Source organism: Oryx dammah, unplaced genomic scaffold (genome assembly GCF_014754425.2).
Source record: "Oryx dammah isolate SB20612 unplaced genomic scaffold, SCBI_Odam_1.1 HiC_scaffold_19, whole genome shotgun sequence".
NCBI classification, from domain to species: Eukaryota; Metazoa; Chordata; class Mammalia; order Artiodactyla; family Bovidae; genus Oryx; species Oryx dammah.
Window position 1 is genome coordinate 90,305,823 of NW_024070203.1, and position 21,840 is coordinate 90,327,662.

Sequence of the window (21,840 nt, forward strand, 5' to 3'; positions counted from 1 at the left end):
TGTCTGCTCCTTGATCATGTCCAGTTTACCTTGATCCATGGACCTGACATTCTAGGATCTGATGCAAAATTGTTCTTTACAGCATCGGACTTTCCTTTCACACTCATCGCATCCACAACTGAGGGTTGTTTTGGCTTTGGTCCACTGTTTCATTCTTTCTGGAGCTATTAGAAACCGCCCTCTGCTCTTCCCCAGTAGCATATCGTGCATCTTCTGACCTGGGGACTTATCTTCTGGTGTCTATCTTTGGGCCTGTCAATACTGTCCATGGGGTTCTCCAGGTAAAACCACTGGAGTGGGTTGCCATTTCCTTCTCCGGTGGACCACATTTTGTTGTAACTGTTCACGATGACACGTCCATCTTGGGTGGCCCTGCATGGCATGGCTCATAGCTTCATTGAGTGACACAAGGCCCTTCACCACAACAAGGCTGTGAGCCACGCAGGGGAGATAGACATATAACTGAAGCACTTTGCTGAGCACTTGAAGCTAAGACAACAGTGTGAATGCACTATGTTCCAATACAAACTCAGAATTAAAAACAGAAGACAGGAAAATAGGAAAACAAACTATGTTTGTAGTGTTGTACTATATTTATCAATACTGTATGTTTATGGTGCCTGTTAACAAGATGAGTAGCCGGTCAGTATATATATCTAATATTGTCTAATGTTTGACAGACATTTAGATGTTATGTATACTACTAACATCAAGAAGAGAAATTAATGTGAAAAAGGAATTCATATTTTTTGCAGAGTTAGCCATTCATTTATGAGGAAGAAGCAGCAATATAATTGCTGCATGCAGCCTAGTATAATTGATATTGCTTTCTAGTAGCTTAGCATGTATATTAGTGAATTGTTATAAATTTTTTTATGAAATAAAGTACAACAGTCACATCTATAATACACTATTGAGAATTTTGTTACATTAAAAAGTGTCCCATAATGACAAGCTGATATGCAGTTTCTTCAGTTATGAGTGAGAGAGAGCTAAGTGGCTTGCAGATTTTTTAAAACTGCTCAGATCTCCAAAACTGGTTTCAGTATATTTGTTGAAGTAACCCGTTTTTAAGAGGATCCATGCAGTTCAAACTTGTGCTATTCAAGGGTCAACTGTATAACTAAGAATGGAGAAAAGACTTCATCTCTGCCATAGTAAATCACAAAATTCTCTTTTTTTGTTCTAATGTCTTTAATGATAATAATCATTGTGTTTATGTATATATATATATATGTGTGTATATGTATATACATACATATATCCTCCACAATTGTACATGAGCTAAACATAAAAGTCACAGATTTAATTCAATAACAAGCAAAGTTTAAATCTTTGTTTTCCATCACTAATTTTTACACCATGTTCTCTTATATACATGCCATTGACTATAGAGCAAAATTTTTATGATCACATGTCTCTCTTTCACTCTTTCCTATTTTATATTTAAGGAAACAACAAGAGAAAAAAGAAAAAAGCCATCAGTGACAGAGTTTATATAAAATGGATTTAAATTTAAGCAAGAAGCATGCAATTTTAAAAGCACAGCAAGTGATGAAATCTTTTAGATTTTTAGTAGTATAATATGCTATGGACTCTGGAACTGGTAATTTACATTTTCATTCATTTATCTTTCCTTCAAGGAGGAAAGGATTTAAAAGGGGTTGACAGACAAGTTAACAGATAATTACCAGACATTGTGATAAGTGCTTTCATAGAGAGAAGCAATTTGAAGTGCTGTTTGGTTTAGCAAATTGCCCTTACACATATCACACCATCTGATGTTCAGTAACATTCTGAGTAGGCAGGGTAGTTATTACCTTTAGTATTGCCATTTTGAGGTTGAAAGAAGCTGAGAATCAACAAGTTCAAATTAATTTTGCCTAAATAATTTAAAAATCAAGAAAAGTGTTGCAATCGGGATTTAAAACATGTCTTCTGACTTTTCATTCTGTGGCCAATTCAGTGAATATATTTGTACTAGTTAATATTTCTTAATAATCTTGGTCTTCAAATTTCTGTCCAAGTGACTCAGAAATGGGTGGAAACTATATTCTACACTGAGAGGAATAGAAAAAGAAAGGCATAATTAAATAATGTTACAGTGAATAGAAAAGTACGGGCAAAAATATTCTCCTGAGATCTAGTCAATACTGCAGAGATCTTGGTTCAATATCATTATCAAATGAAGTGTGTAAGAAGTATCCATGTTTATGGAAACTTTGAAGGTATATAGGAAATGGACTGGAGAAACCATATATTTAATTCATACAAGACAAGAATGCAAAAATTAAGATCTAGAGGCAAAATTAATTGAACAAAATATCTATTTGGCAAAAAAAAAATACTTTGGGATGATACTGAATAATTAGGAATCTATTACAGAAAATTAAAAAACCTTTTGTACAAATACTTAGCAGGAGTAAAAGCTAATGTGATGCTAATTTTACGGCAGAAAACAGAGCGTAATTGTAGACAGAAACCATTGCTTCACTGGGTAACATTCTCACAGATAGGGCAGAAAGATGTCTGCACAGCTCGTCTTTTCCCTCCAAATACGCTTCAGGCTAAAATACATTCTAGGGAGAGTCCTGAAGTTTAGGGATTAAGCCTCCCTTCTTTTGCTAGCATTGATATATATATTTACAACTTTTAGAAGTTTAAGATATTTTGATTTTATAGAAGTCCAGACTATTAAATGAATTTGGGAATTCTTTTTTGCTTCCTACAGTGATTACACAGAACACTAACCTGAACTGGAAAGAGTTTGATTATTCATTAAAGGTTCATGTTTTCTATGACCTATTATTTTTCTTGACATGCAGAGTTTATAAGAAAGTTCAGAATGAAATGCAATACTTAATACAAGGGAAAGCTCTAATACATTTGGAAGGCTTCCTTTGGGCAGATGTGCCAAGTTCTTAGCTCTTTTAATCCTCCCACAAATAATGTAAAATAGAGTACTGGTTAGGGTTCTTAGTAGAAAGCAAGAGAGGTTGACTCTGGTTAATTTAAATAGAAATAGAACTTATTGCAGGGATTTAAGGTGTCTTGTGTTATTCCTGGAAAGTTTGGAAAATCAGGCCTGCAAAACTCACATGAACAAAGGAGGCTGGGTAGGTGAACATGGCCATATTCCTAAGATAAAGTGCTGCTGGAAAGAACAGAGACTCAGAGCTGCAGTCACTGCATCGCCAGCGGGGAACACTGGGCTCATCGCTGGATTTGTTGATATCCAGCCTCTGCAAACTGACTTCATTTACCAATGTCCCCGAATGAATGAGCTTGAGAATTCTTTGTAATCACTTGTGCATTCCCCTGACCTTGCTTCACTTCTTGGAAAATAAAATCCTGGGTGTATGGAAGTAACTGACCAAACATTGATTATATGTCCATTCCCTGACAACCAGGGAGAAGAGAAGGTGAAGATTTGGTCTTTTTATTTTCACTTCTTGACACTACTCTTAATATAGGATGAAAGTGAAAGTTGCTCAGTCGTGTCTGACTCTTTGCGACCCCGTGGACTATACAGTCCGTGGAGTTCTCCAGGCCAGAATGCTAGAGTGGGTAGCCTTTCCCTTCTCCAGGGAACCTTCCCAATCTAGGGATCTAACCCAGGTCTCTTGCACTGCGGCAGTTTCTTGACCATCTGAGCCACAAGGAAAGCCCCTTAATATAGGATATTCAAATCCAAATTTGGGAACTATCAAATGATTAAAAGTGTAAAATGAATATTTCAAGTACATAATTTTTTATTCTTTTGTGAGTGAAGAAACAAATTATTTAAGATGCTCCTTCAAGGTTAAAAAACACACTAAATCCTTTTAAAATAGGATTTATCTAAAAATCCTGTTTTTTTTTCCATTTCATAATTGTAATTGAAAAGCAATACTTTTAAAATAGCATCAGAATTTATAAAATACTAACGGTGAAATGAAATGTCCTATTAGCAAAAATTCTGCACTGAAAATTGTCTAACAAAGCTGAAAAACATTAAAAACTGAAATACATAGAGAGATTATATGATGTTCATGAATTCAGTTCAGTTCAGTTCAGTCACTGAGTTGTGTCCAACTCTTTGCAACCCATGGACAGCAGCACGCCAGGCTTCCCTGTCCATCACCATGTCCCAGAGCTTACTCAAACTCACCTTCATCACGTCGGTGATGCCATCCTACCATTTCATCCTCTGTCATCCCCTTCATCTCCCACCTTCAATCTTTCCCAGCATCAGGGACTTTTACAATGAGTCAGTTCTTGGCATCAGGTGGCCAAAATATTGGAGTTTCAGCTTCAGCATCAGTCCTTCCAATGAATATTCAAAACTGATTTCCTTTATGATGGACTGGTTGGATTGCCTTCTGCCCGAGACTCTCAAGAGTCTTCTCCAACACAACAGTTCAAAAGCACCATTTCTTCAGTGCTTAGCTTTATATAGAGTCCAACTCTCACATCCATACATGACTACTGGAAAAACCATAGCTTTGAGTAGACGGATCTTTGTCAGTAAAGTAATGTCTCTGCTTTTTAATATACTGCCTATGTTGGTCATAGCTTTTCTTCCAAGGAGCAAGTGTCTTTTAACTTCATGGCTGCAGTCACCATCTGCAGTGATTTTGGAGCCCCCCAAAAAATAAATTCATGGATTGGAATATTCAATTTTGATGGCATTTCTCACATTGTCTTTATATCTGATCCAAAATGATTAAAATCACAAAAGTAGGATATTTTAACCCCTTCGTGGATCACTGCCTTGTGATGAAGGGGTTTGCATAATTCAGTGAAGCTATGACCCATGCCATGATGGGCCACCCAAGGTAGACAGGTCATAGTGGAGAGTTCTGACAAAGTGTAATCCACTGAAAGAGGGAAATGCAGACTACTCCAGTATTCTTGCTGTGATAACCCCGTGAACTATATACAAAGAGGCAAAAAGATATGACCCTGAAAGATGAGTCAGAAGGTGTCCAGTATGCTACTGCAGAAGAGCAGAGGGCAATTACTAGTAACTCCAGAAAAGAGGAAGGAGCTGGGCCATAGTGGAAGCAACATTCAGTTGTGAATGTGTCTGTTGATAAAAGTAAAATCCAATGCTGTAAAGAACAGTGCTGCATAGTAACCTGGAATATTAAGTCTGTGAATCAAAGTAAATTGCAAGTGGTCAAACAAGAGATGGCAAGAGTATGAAGCAACATCTTAAGAATCAGTGAACTAAAATGGATGAAAATGGGTGAATTTAATTCAGATGATTATTGTGTCGACTACTGTGGGCAAGAATCTGTTATGGAGTAGCCCTCAGAATCAACAAAGTAGTCTTAAATGCAAGGCTTGCAACCTCAAAAATGACGGAATGATCTCAGTTTATCTCCAAGGCAAACTGCTCAACATCATAGTAAACCAAGTCTATGCCACCAATGCAGAAGAAGCTGAAGTCGGTCAATTCTATGAAGACCTATAAGATCTCATAGAATTAACATCAAAAAAGATGCCCTATTCATCGTAGGGGATTGGAATGCAAAGTAGGAAGTCAAGAGATACCTTGAGTAACAGGCAAGTACAAACAGGCTTTGGAATACAAAATGAAGCAGGGCAAATGCTAACAGAATTCTGCCAAGAGAACATTCTGATCATAGTAAGTATCCTTTTTCAACAACACAAGAGACAGCTTCATACATGGACATCACCAAATGGTCAATAGCAAAATCAGACTGATTATATTATATGTAGATTAAAAAAAGAGAAACTGTATAAAGTCAGCAGAAACCAGACCTGGAGCTGACTGGCTCAGATCATCAACTCCTTATAGCAAAATTCAGGCTTAAACTAAAGAAAGTGGAGAAAATCAGTAGGCCAATCAGGTATGACCTAAATGAAATTTGCAATGATTATAAGATGGAGGTGACAAATAGATTCAAGGGATTAGATCTAGTAAACAGAGTGCCTGAGAAAGCTATAGACAGAGGTTTGTAATTGTACAGGAGGTGGCGAACAAAACCATCCCAAAGAAAAAGAAATGCAAGAAGACAAAGTTGTGTGAGGAAGCTTTGCAAATAAGTGAGGAAAGAAGAAAGATGAAAAGCAAGGGAGAAAGGAAAAGGTATACCCCACTGAATGCAGAGTTGCAGAGAATAGCAAGGAGAGACAAGAAGGCTTTCTTCAATGAACAGTGCAAAGAAATAGAGGAAAATAATAGAAAGGCAAAGACTAAAGATCTCTTCAAGAAAATTGGAGATATCCAAGGAATATTTCACCCGAAGATGGGCACAATAAAGGACAAAAACAGGAAAGACCTAATAGAAGGAGAAGAGATCAAGAGTAGACAGCAAAAATAGACAGAACAGTTCAGAGAAGATTTTAATGAGCCAGATAGGCACGAGGGTGTGGTCACTCACCCAGAGCCAGACATTCTGGAATGCGAAGTCAAGTGGAAGCCTGGCGTCCAACAAAGTCAGTGGAGATGATGGAACTCCAGCAGAGTAAGGTAAAATCCTAAAAGACGATGCTATTAAAGTGTTACACTTAATATGTCAGCAAATTTGGAAAACCCAGCAGTGGCCACGGGACAGGAAGAGTTCAATCTTCACCTCAGTTTACAAGAAGAGCAGGGCTAAAGAATGCCCCAACTACCAGATGACTCTGCTCATCTCCCAGGCTGGTAAGGTTATGCTCCAGATCCTTCAGGCAAGGCTTCAGCAGTACATGAACCAGGAACTTCCAAATGTTCAAACTGAAACTTAGAAAAGGCAGAGCAACCAGAGATAAAATTGCCAATATTTGCTTGATCATAGAAAAAGCAAGCAAATTCCAGAAAAAATGTCTACCTCCGCTTCATTGACTGCCGGGGTCCAGCCCCGGTGGATCCGGGGTAATTCAAAGGGGAGACGGAGTCTGCGTCCTAGGAAAAAACTTATTTAATTACAGATATATAGAGAGATTAGAAACGGAGAGCATAGTAGGAAATATTAGTGGAGAAAAAGAGGCTGAATAACATGGTTTATGTGGGATACCAATAAAATTCCAAGACAAGGAATTTGCACCATCTACGTTGGGCCACTGGCGCCACTTGAATATTGGAAGGTGCCTCTCCTTGGGCTCCTTCTCGCGTGGAACTTAAAAGCTGGGGCAAGTAAGTAGACGTGGCGAGCACCCACGCTCCAGATGGGAATTCAGCCAGAAGGGGAAAGAAAGAACGACATGGGGGAATCAGTCTTTCCAGAAACTGATCTGATTTCTTTATTTTTTAGGTTTGCTTATATACCTTTTGTTACACATAGAGATAAATGGAAATTTTAAAGTCACATGGGGGTCAGCAGTCCTGACCTTTATCAAATCAGGTGCTTCACATAAATGTATAAAAAAAGGTCTTAGGAGTTTTACATCATCTTCTGGCCATGAGGCCTGCTGACATTTTATGACCCTTTCTTTCTGATAACAGTCAGTTAACCAGAAAACTTATTTTTCCCAAGGGTGTTTTTTCTTAAACCAGGCACCACCCTCTGAAGGTACCAGATAAAGTTGCATTCCTATAGGGTGAGGGTGTAGTGGGTTACAACTAAGAAAGGAATTTATTTAACCTAAGGTTAACATGGTTAATCTTAAGGTTAATACTTATTTCTCCTATATGCTAGTTATATTCATTATAAGGGCAGAGAATATGGAGATTTAGCAGCAAACATCAGCCCAACAAATGAAAACCCTTCACCAATGTTCCCCTTAAGATCTATTTAGTCTTAAGATAGTGATAAAGTTACATTTTTACATAGCAAGGACACAGTGATTTATAACAAAGTACAGTGATCTATAACAAAAGAGGGAATTCATTAACTCAAAAAGTCTAGTATTGCTAACATCAAAAACTACTATATTTCCTTTTCTATATTCCAAATACATTAATACATTCCCAGGTGCTTAAGGATATGGAGGCCTGGTGGCAATCATTGACTCAACAATGAGAAAAGCCCTATGCTAATTAAGAGTTTCAAAATACTCCAGAACTCTCTGTGCTGTTTATGGTTGAGAGGTAGTAAACAACCATGTGCCTAGTGGCAGGAGTGTGGATAATCCTGTCACACAAGCTAGTCTGCCAGCAGAGAGATTTGACCTGAGACACCCTTGTCACGCCCAGGAATTTTTATTGACTGGAGCTGCAAGTTTACTCCTTCTTTGAGAGAACCGGTGGGGAACAGCCCCCATAAAGTCAGAGGCGTAGGTGAGAGCATGAAACAGTAAAGTAGGTAGACTCTAGTTTTGGGGGTAGATGCTTGGGAACAGGGGGTTTCCTGAGGCTCAATCCCGCCTTTGCGTATGCTGAAGCCTCCTTCCTCATGACCTTTGCCGTGGGCGGAGCTCCTCACTCTGGCTCCCAGCAATTGACTACGCTAAAGTCTTTGTGCAAACCATAACAAACTGTGGAAAACTCTTAAAGAGATGGGAATATAGACCATATCACCTGGATCCTGAGAAACCTGTATATGGGTCAAGAAGCAACAGCTAGAACCGTGTATGAAACAACAAACTGGTTCAAAATTGAGAAAGGAGTGTGACAAGGCTGTGTATTATCACCCTGTTCACTTAACTTTATATTCAGAGCATACAGTGTGAAATGCTGGGCTGGTTGAGTTACAAGCTGAATCAAGATTGCCAGGAGAAATATCAACAATCTCACATAAGCAGAGGCAGAAAGTGAAGAGGAACTAAAGAGACTTTTTATGTGGGTGAAAGAGGAGAGTGAAAAAGCTGGCCTAAAACTCAATATTACAAAATCTAAATCTTGGCATCTGGTTCCATCACTTCATGGCAAATAGAACGGGAAAAGGTGGAAGCAGGGACACATTTCATGCTCTAACATCACTGTGGATGGTGACTGCAGTCATGGAATTAGAAGACAATTGCTTCTTGGCAGGACAGCTATGACAAATCTAGACAGTGTTTAAAAAGCAGAGACATCACTTTGCTGGCAAAGGTTCATAAAGTCAAGGCTATAATTTTTCCAGTAGTCATGTATGGATGTGACAGCTGGACCATAAAGAAGGCAGAGTGGCAATGAATTGATGCTTTTGGACTGCGGTGTTGCAGAAGACTCTTGAGAGTCAATTAGACTTCAAGGAGATCCAACCAGTCCATCCTAAAGGAAATCATCCCTGAATACTCATTGGAAGGACTTATGCTGAATCTGAAGCTCCAATATTTTGGCCACCTGATGCGAAAAGCTGACTCATTGGAAAAGACCCTGATGCTGGGAAAGACTGAGGGCAGAAGGAGAAGAGGGTGACAGAGGATGAAATGATTGGATGGCGTCTCTGATTCAATGGAAATTAACTTGGGCAAACTCTGGGAGATGGTGAAGGTCAGGGAGTCTTGGCGTGCTGAAGTCCATGGGGTTGCAAAGGGTCAGACACGACTTGGAAACTGAACAAAAACAACATGATATTTTAAAAGAAATCTATGAATATTTTTTCTAAAATATATATAGAACTTTCCATGAAGGATTTAAAATATGCAAAACAATGTAAAAAATAAACTTTGGAGACACATATAACTAGATTTGGACATTTATCATATGTATATAGTATTTGATACTGTGATAATAGCAATAATAATGATAAATCAATTGATCAGATGAGAAAATCCTGGTAGACCTAGAACACGCATGTTCAATATGTCAGCCAATGATCTAAAGCAATTCAGTGGGAGAAATAAAGCTTTGTCAACAAATGGAGCAGGATATTGAAAACCATGAAAGACAGCATTTACCTGAAAACACTCACAAATACTAATCTGATGTGGATAATAAACGTAAATGTAAAATCTAAGATATGTAGCTTCCCAAAGAAAACATGGGGGTGCCGAGTCAGTGTCTTTGTGATCCTGATGCAGCCAACTAGTCTTCACAAAGGACCCTGAAGACACTAGCCATAACAAAAAAGTACCTTAAGCTATTAAGTTCAACTTAACAAATACTTGTTCTTTAAAATATATCATTCATAAAATAAGTATTCAAGCCAGCAAGATAAAAAAATATTTTTAATAGATAGGCCTAGAAAATCACTTATATCCAGAATACATATTAAGATAATACAGCTCAGAAATAAATCACTATGAAAACAAAGTAACAATGGGCCAAGTCACTAAAAAAGAAAGATATCTGAATGATCAATAATAATGGTTAATAATTACATTAAAACAAGGAAAGATATCTGAATGGTCAATAATTGTTAATAATAATGGTTAATAATTCCATTAAACAGGGCTCAATATCATTAGCCATTAGCTAAATATAATTAAAGCCACAATATACACCTCCATGTTCCCATTGTGTAGAAAAATAAACAGCTTAACATCCTCAGGTGTTGGTGAAGATGTGGTGTAAGAGGGCTCCTAAGCTTTGCTGGCAAAAATGCAAAAAGCATAATTTTAGAAATTAGACTGAAAGTTTCATAAAACTTAATATACACCTACCTTGTAACCCAGAAAGTTCACTCATGAGTGTATTTCCAAGAGAAGAACAACAGGACAAAAATGATAAAAGATTATAAAAGCAGTTTTAATCACAGCACCTCCAAACTAAAAAGGACCCAAATTTCCATCAATATATGAAAGAACCTAATTAAAGTGTATTTATAGAACGGACATTGCTTGGAAGTAAAAATGATTCAGTCACCTCTGGATGCATGTACTAGTAAGGGCAGATGTCTATGAAGGGCTGAGTAAAAGAACCCGTGACACAATGACAAAAACTAAATGACTCAAGAAGAAAGGGATATAAGGATACTTACAGCTGATGCATGTTGTTGTACAGCAAAAATCAGCACAACACTGTAAAATTATTACATTCCAATTAAAAATAAAATAAAATAAATCTCAAAAAAAGTGAAATGATTGCATATGTCAAAGTCTAGCAGTAGCAAATTAAACAGAGGAAAGGCAATCAGAACGCTGGCTGAGAGTGTGGGCTGAAGGGGCGCATATTAATTGCCAATGGATAGCCTGAAGGGATATTTAGTAGCAATTGATATATGAAAATGAAGTTATTGTTGGGAGAAGGGTTAAAAGAATACAGATAAAAATTTACCTAAAACTGGAGTCACATTAAACGTAGTCCAAATACTAAATCGTGGCCGATTTTTAGCTCACAACACAAATAACATAGATTTTAGATTTTAAAATATTAACATATCTGAAATAGCTAAACTGGTATGATTGAAAGAAGTGATGTCTAGGTATGTTGACCGTTTTCTGTTATTTTGAAAAGAAATATGCTTTATTAAATTGCAAAATGAATCCACTTCATAAAACTCTTTATATTGTTCTACTTAACTTTTACAAATCTCCTTCTTTAGCTTAAACCTATTAAGCAACATAAATGTGAAATGGAGCAATTCAGTTTTCATTTTTCTTTATTTTCAAATAAATTTAGTTAAAATTAACAATGTCTAATATAATGTAAACAAATATATATAATATTATATATATAATCTACTTTGGTAAAATACATTCCATTTGGGCTATGGCAGATATCATAACTAAGGGCTGTTTTGCATAATTTCTTCATGTTAAGGATGTTTTATTTGCTGAAAAATGAACCTGTGTCCACTTTAGACACAGCAAAGAAGTGTGAATACAGGAAAGTCAGTTCAATTCAGTCGCTTAGTTGTGTCTGACTCTTTGTGACCCCATGGACTCCAGCACGCCAGGCCTCCCTGTCCATCACCAAATCCCAGAGTCCACCCAAACCCATGTCCATTGAGTCAATGATGCCATCCAACCATCTTATCCTCTTCATCCCCTTCTCCTCCTGCCCTCAATCTTTCCCAGCATCAGGGTCTTTTCCAATGAGTCATCTCTCCACATCAGGTGACCAAAGTATTGGAGTTTCAGCTTCAGCATCAGTCCTTCCAATGAACATTCAGGGCTGATCTCCTTTAGGATGGACTGGTTGGATCTCCTTGCAGTCCAAGGGGCTCTCAAGAGTCTTCTCCAACACCACAGAATAGAGGGAAACTACTTCTCAAAATAATCCGAGATGACAAAGCACTATATTAATATCAGTTTCACCCACAGCATCATTTAAGAGCCAAAGTTGTCAAGAAGTGACAGAAAATATAAAATCTTTTGCAAAAATAAAGAAGACTCAGCTTCCACTCAGTTTTTCAGGCTGGGGACGCCAGTTTGGAATTAAAGGAAAGAGTGATTATGAAAGGCTATACACGTTATTTGTGACAATTACTTAAGAGATCAGCTGCCTAAAAATTAAGTTGTTTAGTTTGCTTTTTTTTTTTTTCCAACCCAGTGAGTGAACAGAGGAATCTTTTTCTGGTGGAGAGCATGTCTGCTAAGAAGAAAGGGAGGAGGGAAAATGGGAAATTCTTGGAAAGAGCATAGACTAGATTCATGCAAAAGTGTGCTTGATTTTTTTCTGTCTGTCACTAATTAGCTGAAAAATCTTGAGTTTCAGTTGTCCAACTGGAATATGGGGCCGGTTTAGGCCAATGCATATAGCAGTTGTGATAGCTAAATGAGATGACGCTTGTCGAGTCCTAACAATCTTCTATACAACAGTAGAAATATCCGCTCTCTATGCTGAGCTCTTCTCTTTCTCAGTCTGGTAATAAGGTAATCTGTCGGAGCTTTAACTGTTTAAGTAACATGGTAAGCAGGAGTACAATTCATTTTCACCATCGAGAGGAGAGGAAATGCTGAAAGAGGTTATACGTGCAAGGGAGAAAGAAGGACCGAATGACCCATCACTCTGCTGTTCTTCTGAGCAGCAGGTACAGGATTCCATTTCCAAGCAAAGAATGCTGAGGAGTAAGTCACTGAACAGTCAATAAAGTCAGTGCTGTCTGTGAAAAGTCAGTACACAGAAATAGAACCAGAGTTCAGGGCATCCGGTTTCTCAACAATGTTGAAGCTGATGACTATAGATTTTGGCCGTGGAAGAGGTTTTTTTTTAAAAAAAATGAGGTTAGAGTGAACGTTCAGAATATTTTTTGCCTCTTTGAACTGCTATCATTTAATCATTTCTAGCTACAAAAATGTCCTTTGGTGAGATATTCCCTGTAGCTCCATGAACTTTCCATTTTTCAACATCAGAGCTTCTTGTAACTGAATATCCCCTGTCCATAGTTCTTAATACTTTGCTCATGAATTAAAAGCAAAGAAACAATGATTGAAGTGAAATGAAGAACATATTCTTTCTGTATATATTATTATTTTTTATATCACACCCAGGGCTTCCTAATGCTAATTAAAGTCTACTGTTGTTGTTCTTGAGCTTCCCTGGTGGCTCAGAGGTTAAAGCGTCTGCCTGGAATGCAGGAGACCCGGGTTCAATCCCTGGGTAGGGAAGATCCCCTGGAGAAGGAAATGGCAACCCACTCCAGTACTCTTCCTGGAGAATCCCAGGGAGGGAGGAGCCTGGTAGGCTGCAGTTCATGGGGTTGCCAAGAGTCGGACACGACTGTTCTTTAGTTGCTCGGCCATATCCGAGTTTTGGCAACCCCATGAATTGCAGCATACCCTGCTACTCTTAAATAAAGAGAAAACTCACAAGTCAAAAAAAGGTAATAGTGAGAGAAGCACTTATGGTTGGAAAATAATGATTGGAAATCCTCTATTTCATAAAGTAAAAAGCACTGGAAAGTTTTTGTTTGTTTGTTTTTAATCAACATGTTCAGAACTTTGGACACTGACCAATGACTTATAAAAACTAGAAAATTTATTCAACAAAAATGGCTAAATCTAAAAGTGAACTTTGTGATGTTTAACTTGCCTGAGCTCTTGAAAATGAGCAGCTCTGCAGTCTCAGTGAACACCAGCAGCTAGCAGCCACTGGAGGAGCCAGATGGTTTTGGAGCAGCCCAAAATGTCCCCTTTTTGGAAAATTGTCATAATCTTACCCATCTGGCAACTCTCATGAAAAACCCGGCTCACAGAGCTTGCCTTTATTTTGCCTAACTGAAATCCTACTCAGTGAGGACAGACACTTCCCTAAAGCTTTATAGAGGTGTCTGTTGCAACAATAAGCAAGAGGGCCAAATAAGAGGATTGCCAAACACCTGAAAAATCTGTGGAAAGACTGTCCACAGGGTTCTGAAAAGCTCCGCGATGTTTCTGAAGACCCAGAAGCCTGTGCACATGTACAGGTCTATGTTCATGATCAAGAAAGGCCCTCATATTTTCCTTCTGGTTGATACTAATGCTCTATGCAAGCAGAAAACGAAGTCTAAGTCACGGTGGTAGCTGCCAAAGCAATGGAGGTTTGTTTGCATCGGCCCCAAGTACCACTAGGCAGGAAGAAGGAGATATTGCTTCGAGGAATTTCAGGACATATCTGTTGCATCATATTTTCCCACTATCCTTATGGAGATATACTTGACATAAAGCACTGTATAAGTTTAAGGCATACAGCATATTGATTTACTTACATACATCATGAAAAAATTATCCCAGTAAGTAATGAACATCCATCATGTCATATAGATCCAACATTAAAAGAGTAGAAAATGATTTGCCTTGTGATGAGAGCTCTTAGGATTTACTCTCTCAGCTTTCATGTATAATATATAGCAGTGCTAATTATATTCATCACGTTGTATATTAAATCACTTAAACATTTTATCTTATAATGGAAAGTCTGTATTCTTTGGCAGCCTTCATGCAACTCTCCCCTCTTCACCCCCACTGCTGGAAACCACAATTTTGATCTATTTTTCTTATAAGTTTGCTTGTTTTTGAAGTATAATTGACCTATAACAATAGGTATAAAACACAATGATTCAATATTTCTATATATTTCAAATGATCCTAAGTTACAGTATGTAAACACACAAAGGTGTTCCATAATGATTGACTATATTCTCTGCACTGTACATTCCATACCTGTGACTCATTTGTTTTGCAACCAAATGTTTGTACCTCAATACCATCACCTCTCTATCTCTTCTCCCACCCTTATTTCCTTGGGCAAGCACCTTTTTATTCTCTGGATATATGAGTCTGTTTCTGTTTTGTTATCTTTGCTCATTTGTTTTGTCTTCCAGGTTCCATATATAAGTGAAACCAAGCAATATTTCTCTTTCTCTGACTTATTTCATTATAAAGTGGCATTGCTAGATCATATGATAGTTCCATTTTTAAAATTTGAGGAACCACCATACTGTTGTCCACAGCGTCTGCAGTAAGTTATGTTCCCACCAACAGTGTATGAGGGTTCCCTTTTCTCCACACCTTCACCAACATGTGTTGATTATCTTTCTGATATAGGCATTCTGACAGGTGTGAGATGATTTCTTACTGGAATTTTTATTTGCATTTCCTGATGATTAGTGATATTTGGTGTCTTTTCATGTGCCTGTTAATCATCTGTATGTCTTCATTGAAAAAAATATGTCTATTTCTCATCCTTTGCCCACATTTTAATTGGGTTATCATTTTTTGATGTTGAGTTGCATGACTTCTTTTCATACATTGGTTATTAACTCCTTATCAGAGATGCCCTTTGCAAATATCTTCTCCTATTTAATAGGTAGCTCAGCTTTGTAGCTCAGTTGGTAAAGAATCTGCTGGCAATGCAGGACACCAACGTTCAGTCCCTGGGTCAGGAAGATCCCCTGGAGAAGGGCAAGGCAACCCACTCCAGTATTCTTGCCTGAAGAATCCCATGGACAAAGGAGCCTGGCAGGCTATAGTCCATGGAATCGCAAGAGTCAGACAGGACTTAGTGACTAAATCACCTTTAAGAGGTGGCCTTTTTGTTTTGCTGATGGTTTCCTTAGCTGTGCAAAAGCTCTTAGTCTGATGTATTCCCATTTTTAAAATTTTTACTTTTCTTCCTCTAAGGAGATAGAACTAAAGAGATAGAACCAAAAAAATACTACTAAGATGAATACTATAAAGAATACAGACTATGGTTTCTCCTACAAGTTTTACAGTTTTAAAAACTGCACTTAAGTTTTTAATCCAATTAAATTTAGTTATATGTGTGATGTGAGAAAGCAATCCAGTTTGATTTTTTTGCATGTATTAATCCCATTTCCCAACATCATTTATATATTTAAAAACTAACAAAAACAAAAAGAAAACAGACTTTTCCCCAGGGTATATTTATGCCTCCTTTGTCATAGAATACATGCTCATTCCCGCCCTCCCTATCCTATTCCATTTATCTATGTATCTGCTTTTGAGCTGGTTCTATAATGTTTGATGAAACCGAGGTAGATGTTTTTCTAGAATTCCCTTGCATTCTCTATGATTAAGCCAATGTTGGCAATTTGATCTCTGGTTCCTCTGCCTTTTCTAAACTCAGCTTGGACATCTGGAGGTTCTCAGCTGACATAATGCTGAAGGCTAGTATGCAGGATTTTTCAGCATAACCTTCCTAGCATGAGAGGTGAGTGCAACTGTCTGGTGATTTGAACATTTATTCGTACTGCCCTTCTTGGGGATTGGGATGAAGATTGACCTTTTTCCAGTCTTGTGGCCACTCCTGAGTCTTCCAGATTTGCTGACATATTGAGGACAGCAATTTGATAGCATCATCTTAAAGAGATGGGAATATAAGACCATCTTACCTGTCTGCTGAGAAACCTGTATGCTGGTCAAGAAGCAACAGTCAGAACCAAACATAGAACAATGGACTGGTTCCAATCTGAGAAAGGTGTATGGCAAGGCTGTTTATTGTCACCCTGTTTATTTAAATTATATGCAGAGCACATCATGAGAAATGCCAGGGTGGAAGTGTTACAAGATGGAATCAAGTTAGCAAGAGAAATATCAACAACCTCAGATATGTGGATGACACCTCTCTAATGGCAGAAAGCAAAGAGAAAATAAATAACCTCCTGATGAAGGTGAAGGAGAAGAGTGAAAAGGCCAGCTTAAAACTAAATATTAAAAAAACTAAAATCATGGCCTCCAGTCCCATCACTTAATGGCAAATAGAAGGGGAAAAGGTGTAAGCAGTGACAGATCTCCCTTTCTTGGGCTCAAAAATTATTGCAGTTGGTGACCTCAGCCTTGAAATTAGAAGATGATTGCTTCTTGGCAGGAAAGCTATGGCAAACTTAGACAATGTGTTAAAAAGTGAAGACATCGATTTGCCAACAAAGGTCCATGTAGTCAAGGCTATGGTCTTTCAGTAGTTACACACAGCTGTGAGAGCTGGACCATAAATAAGGCTGAGCACTGAAGAATTGATGCTTTAGAACTGTGGTGCTAGAGAAGACTCTTGAGAGTCCCTTGGACAACAAGGAGATCAAACTCGTCAATCTTAAAGGAAATCAACACTGAATACTCATTGGAAGGACTGATGCTGAAGCTCCAATACTTTGGTCACTTGATGCAAACAGCTGACTCACTGGAAAAGACCCTGATGCTGGGAAAGATTAAAGGCAGGAGGAGAAGGGGACGACGGAGGATGAGATGGCTGGACGGCATTCCTGATGCAACGGACATGAACTTGGGCAACCTCTGGGAGATGGTAAGATTAAGGAGGCCTGATGTGTTGCAGCCCCTGGGGTCACAAAGAGCTGGACATGACTGGGTGACTGAACAACGTACTGTTTGAAGACTGTGCCTGCCAGTGCCCGTGTCCTCACTGTAGAATACTCTCCCCAAACAGTTCCCACGCGAGTCTGTGTCTGCAGGGTGAGCTCGAGTTGGCGCCTGCCTCTAGGAAACTCACTGTCCAAGATGAGCAAGTGGGTCTGACCAAGAGCCCTTTCAAATCATTGCTTCGTCTTGGATCTCAGGTTGTTAGAGATTATGTGCACCCTTTAAAGGTGGAATCTCTACTCGCCACAGCCCTCTATCTCTTTCTAAAATAAGCTGCTCTTGGCTTCAAAACCAAACTTTCTCTGGGTTGGTCTTCCTAGTGCAGGACCCCCAGGCTGGGGAGTCAAGTGTGGGGCTCAGACCCCTCGCTGCTGGGGGAGAACCAGTCCTTCCTCTAGGGGTAATGGTCTTGACTGTATCTTATCTCCGTTTCTCATCCCAGTCTCATGGAGGTTCCTTTTTTATTTCTTTGGTTATAGAAGACCTTTCTGCAAGTTTTTAGATTTTTCTCATTGAGAGTTACTATGTAAATAATTGTAGTTTAGATGTGTCCATGAGAGGAAGTGAGCTCAACTGTGCCATGTTGGCCCGTTTACCCAATGATTATCTAACCTTTAAGCTAACTGAGCAGAGACTTTAGTGGCTGCTCATCATAGAAAACAATACTGATTTTACCAAATTGGTTCTACAGAGTCATTAAACCACAAGAAACAGCAATAAAAAAAGCATCTATAACAAATCCTGGGGTAGGGAGAAGGGTGTGAATTTTGTTTTTGAAGTTTTCATGTTACATTATTTAAAATATTGAATTTTCAACTCAGAATCTGAAGATACAAATAAACAGAATAATATAGACATATGCAGAAAAAAATGAATTTTAAAAAGCAGTCAGTGAAAACAATCCCTGAAGTTGAATAGCACTCTGAAACAAGTTAAACATTCAGAAACATTCCCTAGAAGTCTCAAAAGTAGATGTCATTCTAAAAATGCATATTTTTTAAAGGGAACAATTGCTTTTTCCTAAGTATAGAACGCTTAATTAATAATTTAAATATATTTGAAAATAAGGATGCTTACCAGATACTTGGACTATGTTGCCTAGAATAAACAGTTGTTCATTAACACCAAATAAATTCTGACTACTTAATGACTGACTAAACAGCAAAAATTAAATATTGGCTTTTCTGAAAATGTAGCTACTTGGATCATGATATGAGGAATGTAAAGCATAAGACTAATAATTCAAAGTGAAAAGTAGAAAAAAACCTCAGCTGTTATCAATAACTCTATTTATCAAATTTTAATTATATTTCTTGCAGTTGCATGTTCTTTGATTTTGGTGAAGTAATCAATGTATTATTTTTCAAAAAATTGATTCTAGTTCATAATTGTGTCAATGTTAAATAAGATACCATGGTTTATCTCCTTAGCTTGGTATAAATTTCCACAATTAAAATGCTTTTTTCAATATAGCTACTGACAATGGGTAATGTTAAAGTGATGTTGAAAGTAAAGATATCCTGCCTCACCATGCATTGTATGAATTTCTCCAAGTTTTTATTTGTATAGTTCTTTTGAAATTTTCAAGGAAACATGATCAATACAAAGCAAAGAATGTTTATATTTTTGTTGATGCTGAAGAAATCAAGGACACACATATGTAGTTTTAAAAACCTTAATCTCAATAGCCTAATCTTTAGGCTAAAAATGAAAAAAAATATATTGTTTTCATTTGTGCTTTCATTTAGATTAAGCAAGTATGTGTTCATAGAATATTAAAAAAAATCATTCTGCAGTTTTATTAACAGAAAATGAAGTGAAAACTGCAACATGACATAAAGTGACGCTTGATCTCCTGGACTACGTGAAGATATGGTTTATATGATTTATGTTAAAAAGTTAACTAACCAAACCCGTAATGCTGGCTGATTGTTGCTTTTTTACCTTTCAATTTGTCTGGGATCGGCTGTGTAGAAAATAAAAAATCCTTTGGTAGGATCCAGGTTTTTTCATTTTGAGAATTTTCTGGGAAAATTTATTAAGTGTATGGGATATTTTCCTCGAGTAGTTCTGTAGACAAGAGAGTGGATACGATTAATGTCTTTCTGTGAGCTGGACATGGAGGTCTTTTTGAAGGATGATAATCAGGTGAGATGATGCAATATGTTTATTATGGTTCCAGATAGAAGAGATATCATTATGAGATGCTTAAGAGACAAAGGGGCAAGAGTAATAGCCAAGGAGATTTATCTCTCTGCAACCACAAGGACCACAATGGTGTGATCACTCACCTAGAGCCAGACATCCTGGAATGTGAAGTCAAATGGGCCTCAGAAAGCATCACTATGAACAAAGCTAGTGGAAGTGATGGAATTCCAGCTGAGGTACTTCAACTCCTAAAAGATGATACTGCACTCAATATGCCAGGAAATTTGGAAAATTCAGCAGTGGCCACAGGAGTGGAAAAGGTCAATTTTAATTCCAACAAACCACCACACAACTGCATGCATCTCACATGCTAGTAAAATAATGCTCAAACTTCTCCAAGCCAGGCTTCAGCAGTATGCAAACCGAGAACTCCCTGATGTCCAAGCTGGATTTAGAAAAGGCAGAGGAACCAGAGATCAAATTGCCAACATCCGCTGAATCATAGAGAAACAAGAGAGTTCCAGAAAAACATCTACTTCTGCTTTATCGACTACAGCCAAGCGTTTAACTGTGTGGATCACAACAAACTGTGGAAAATTCTGAAAGAGACGGGAATACCAGACCTCCTGACCTGCCTCTTGAGAAATCTGTATGCAGATCAAGAAGCAACAGTTAGAACTGGACCTAGAACAACAGACTGGTTCCAAACTGGGAAAGGAGTACATCAAGGCTGTATATTGTCACCCTGCTTATTTAACTTAAATGCAGAGTACATCATATGAGATGCCAGTCTTGATGAAGCACAAGCTGGGAATCAAGATTACTGGGAGAAATATCAATAACTTCAGATATGCAGATGACACCACCCTTATGACAGAAAGCTAAGAGGAACTGAAGAACCGCTTGATGAAAGTGAAAGAGGAGAGTAGAAACTCATGTACACCCGTGGTGGATTCATGTCAATGTATGGCAAAACCAATACAGTATTGTAAAGTAAAATAAAGTAAAAATAAAAAATTTAAAAAAAAGTTTGCCTTAAAACTCAACATTAAAAAAAACACACACAAAGTTCATGGCATCTGGTCCCATCACTTCATAGCAAATAGATTGGGAAACAATGGAAGCAGTGACAGACTTTATTTTCTTGGTCTCCAAAATTACTGCATATGGTGACTGCAGACATGAAATTAAAATACCCTTACTTCTTGGAAGAAAGGCTATAACCAAGCTAGACAGCATATTAAAAAGTAGAGACATTGCTTTGCCAACAAAGATCCATCTAGTTGAAACTATGGTTTCTCCAGTCGTCATGTATGGATGTGAGAGTTGGACTATGAAGAAAGCAGAGTGCTAAAGAATTGGTGCTTTTGAGCTGTGGTGTTGGAAAGACTCTTGAGGGTCCCTTGGACTGCAAGAATATCAAACCAGTCAATCCTAAAGGAAACTAATCCTGAGTATTCATTGGAAGGACTGAGGCTGAAGCTGAAGCTCCAATACTTTGGCCGCATGTGGTGAAGGACTGACTCATTGGAAAAGACCCTGATGCTGGCTGGGAAAGACTGAAGGCAGAACGAGAAGGGGATAACTGAGGATGAGATGGTTAGATGGCATCATGAACTCACTGGACATGAATCTGAGCAAGCTCCAGGAGAGTGGAGGACAGAAGAGCCTGATGTGCTGCTTTCCAAGAGGTCATGAGAGCTGGACAGGACTTAGCAACTTAACATTTTCAGGAATTAAAATTGGTAAGTCTTATGAATGACAAAAGGAGAAAAAGTTACTTTAGGCATAAAGTTGATGGAAGGATTTCAGATGAACTCATCTGAGAGAATGGGTTGAAAGAATTGTTGGACTAAAATAATATTTCAGATGAGCGCATATTGAGTAATGTCAGGGGCCCACATGTAAATAGCCGCTGAATAAATGTACATAGATTAAGGACTAGAGTGCAGGAGACAGGTTGGTGTGTGAGGTTTGCAAGATGACGAAAAGTGTGCAGGAGGCTTAATGTTCAACGGCACCACGGAAGATGCAGCATGTGTTGTTTTCAAAGATTTCAGTAGTAAATTAACCTCTTTATTTGTTGATTTCCCATTTTTAGAGAGTAACAGTTTTCACATCTCTAAAGTTAATGATTTC

The 21,840-nt window shown here is 38.0% G+C and overlaps 1 non-coding gene across 1 annotated transcript; it reads left to right on the forward strand.

The window, feature by feature from the left end:
- Positions 1-13,275: 13,275 nt before the first annotated feature.
- TRNAS-GGA lies at positions 13,276-13,347 on the forward strand. Its single transcript has one exon. It is a non-coding gene; the product is annotated as a tRNA-Ser (tRNA).
- The last annotated feature ends 8,493 nt before the right edge of the window (positions 13,348-21,840 follow it).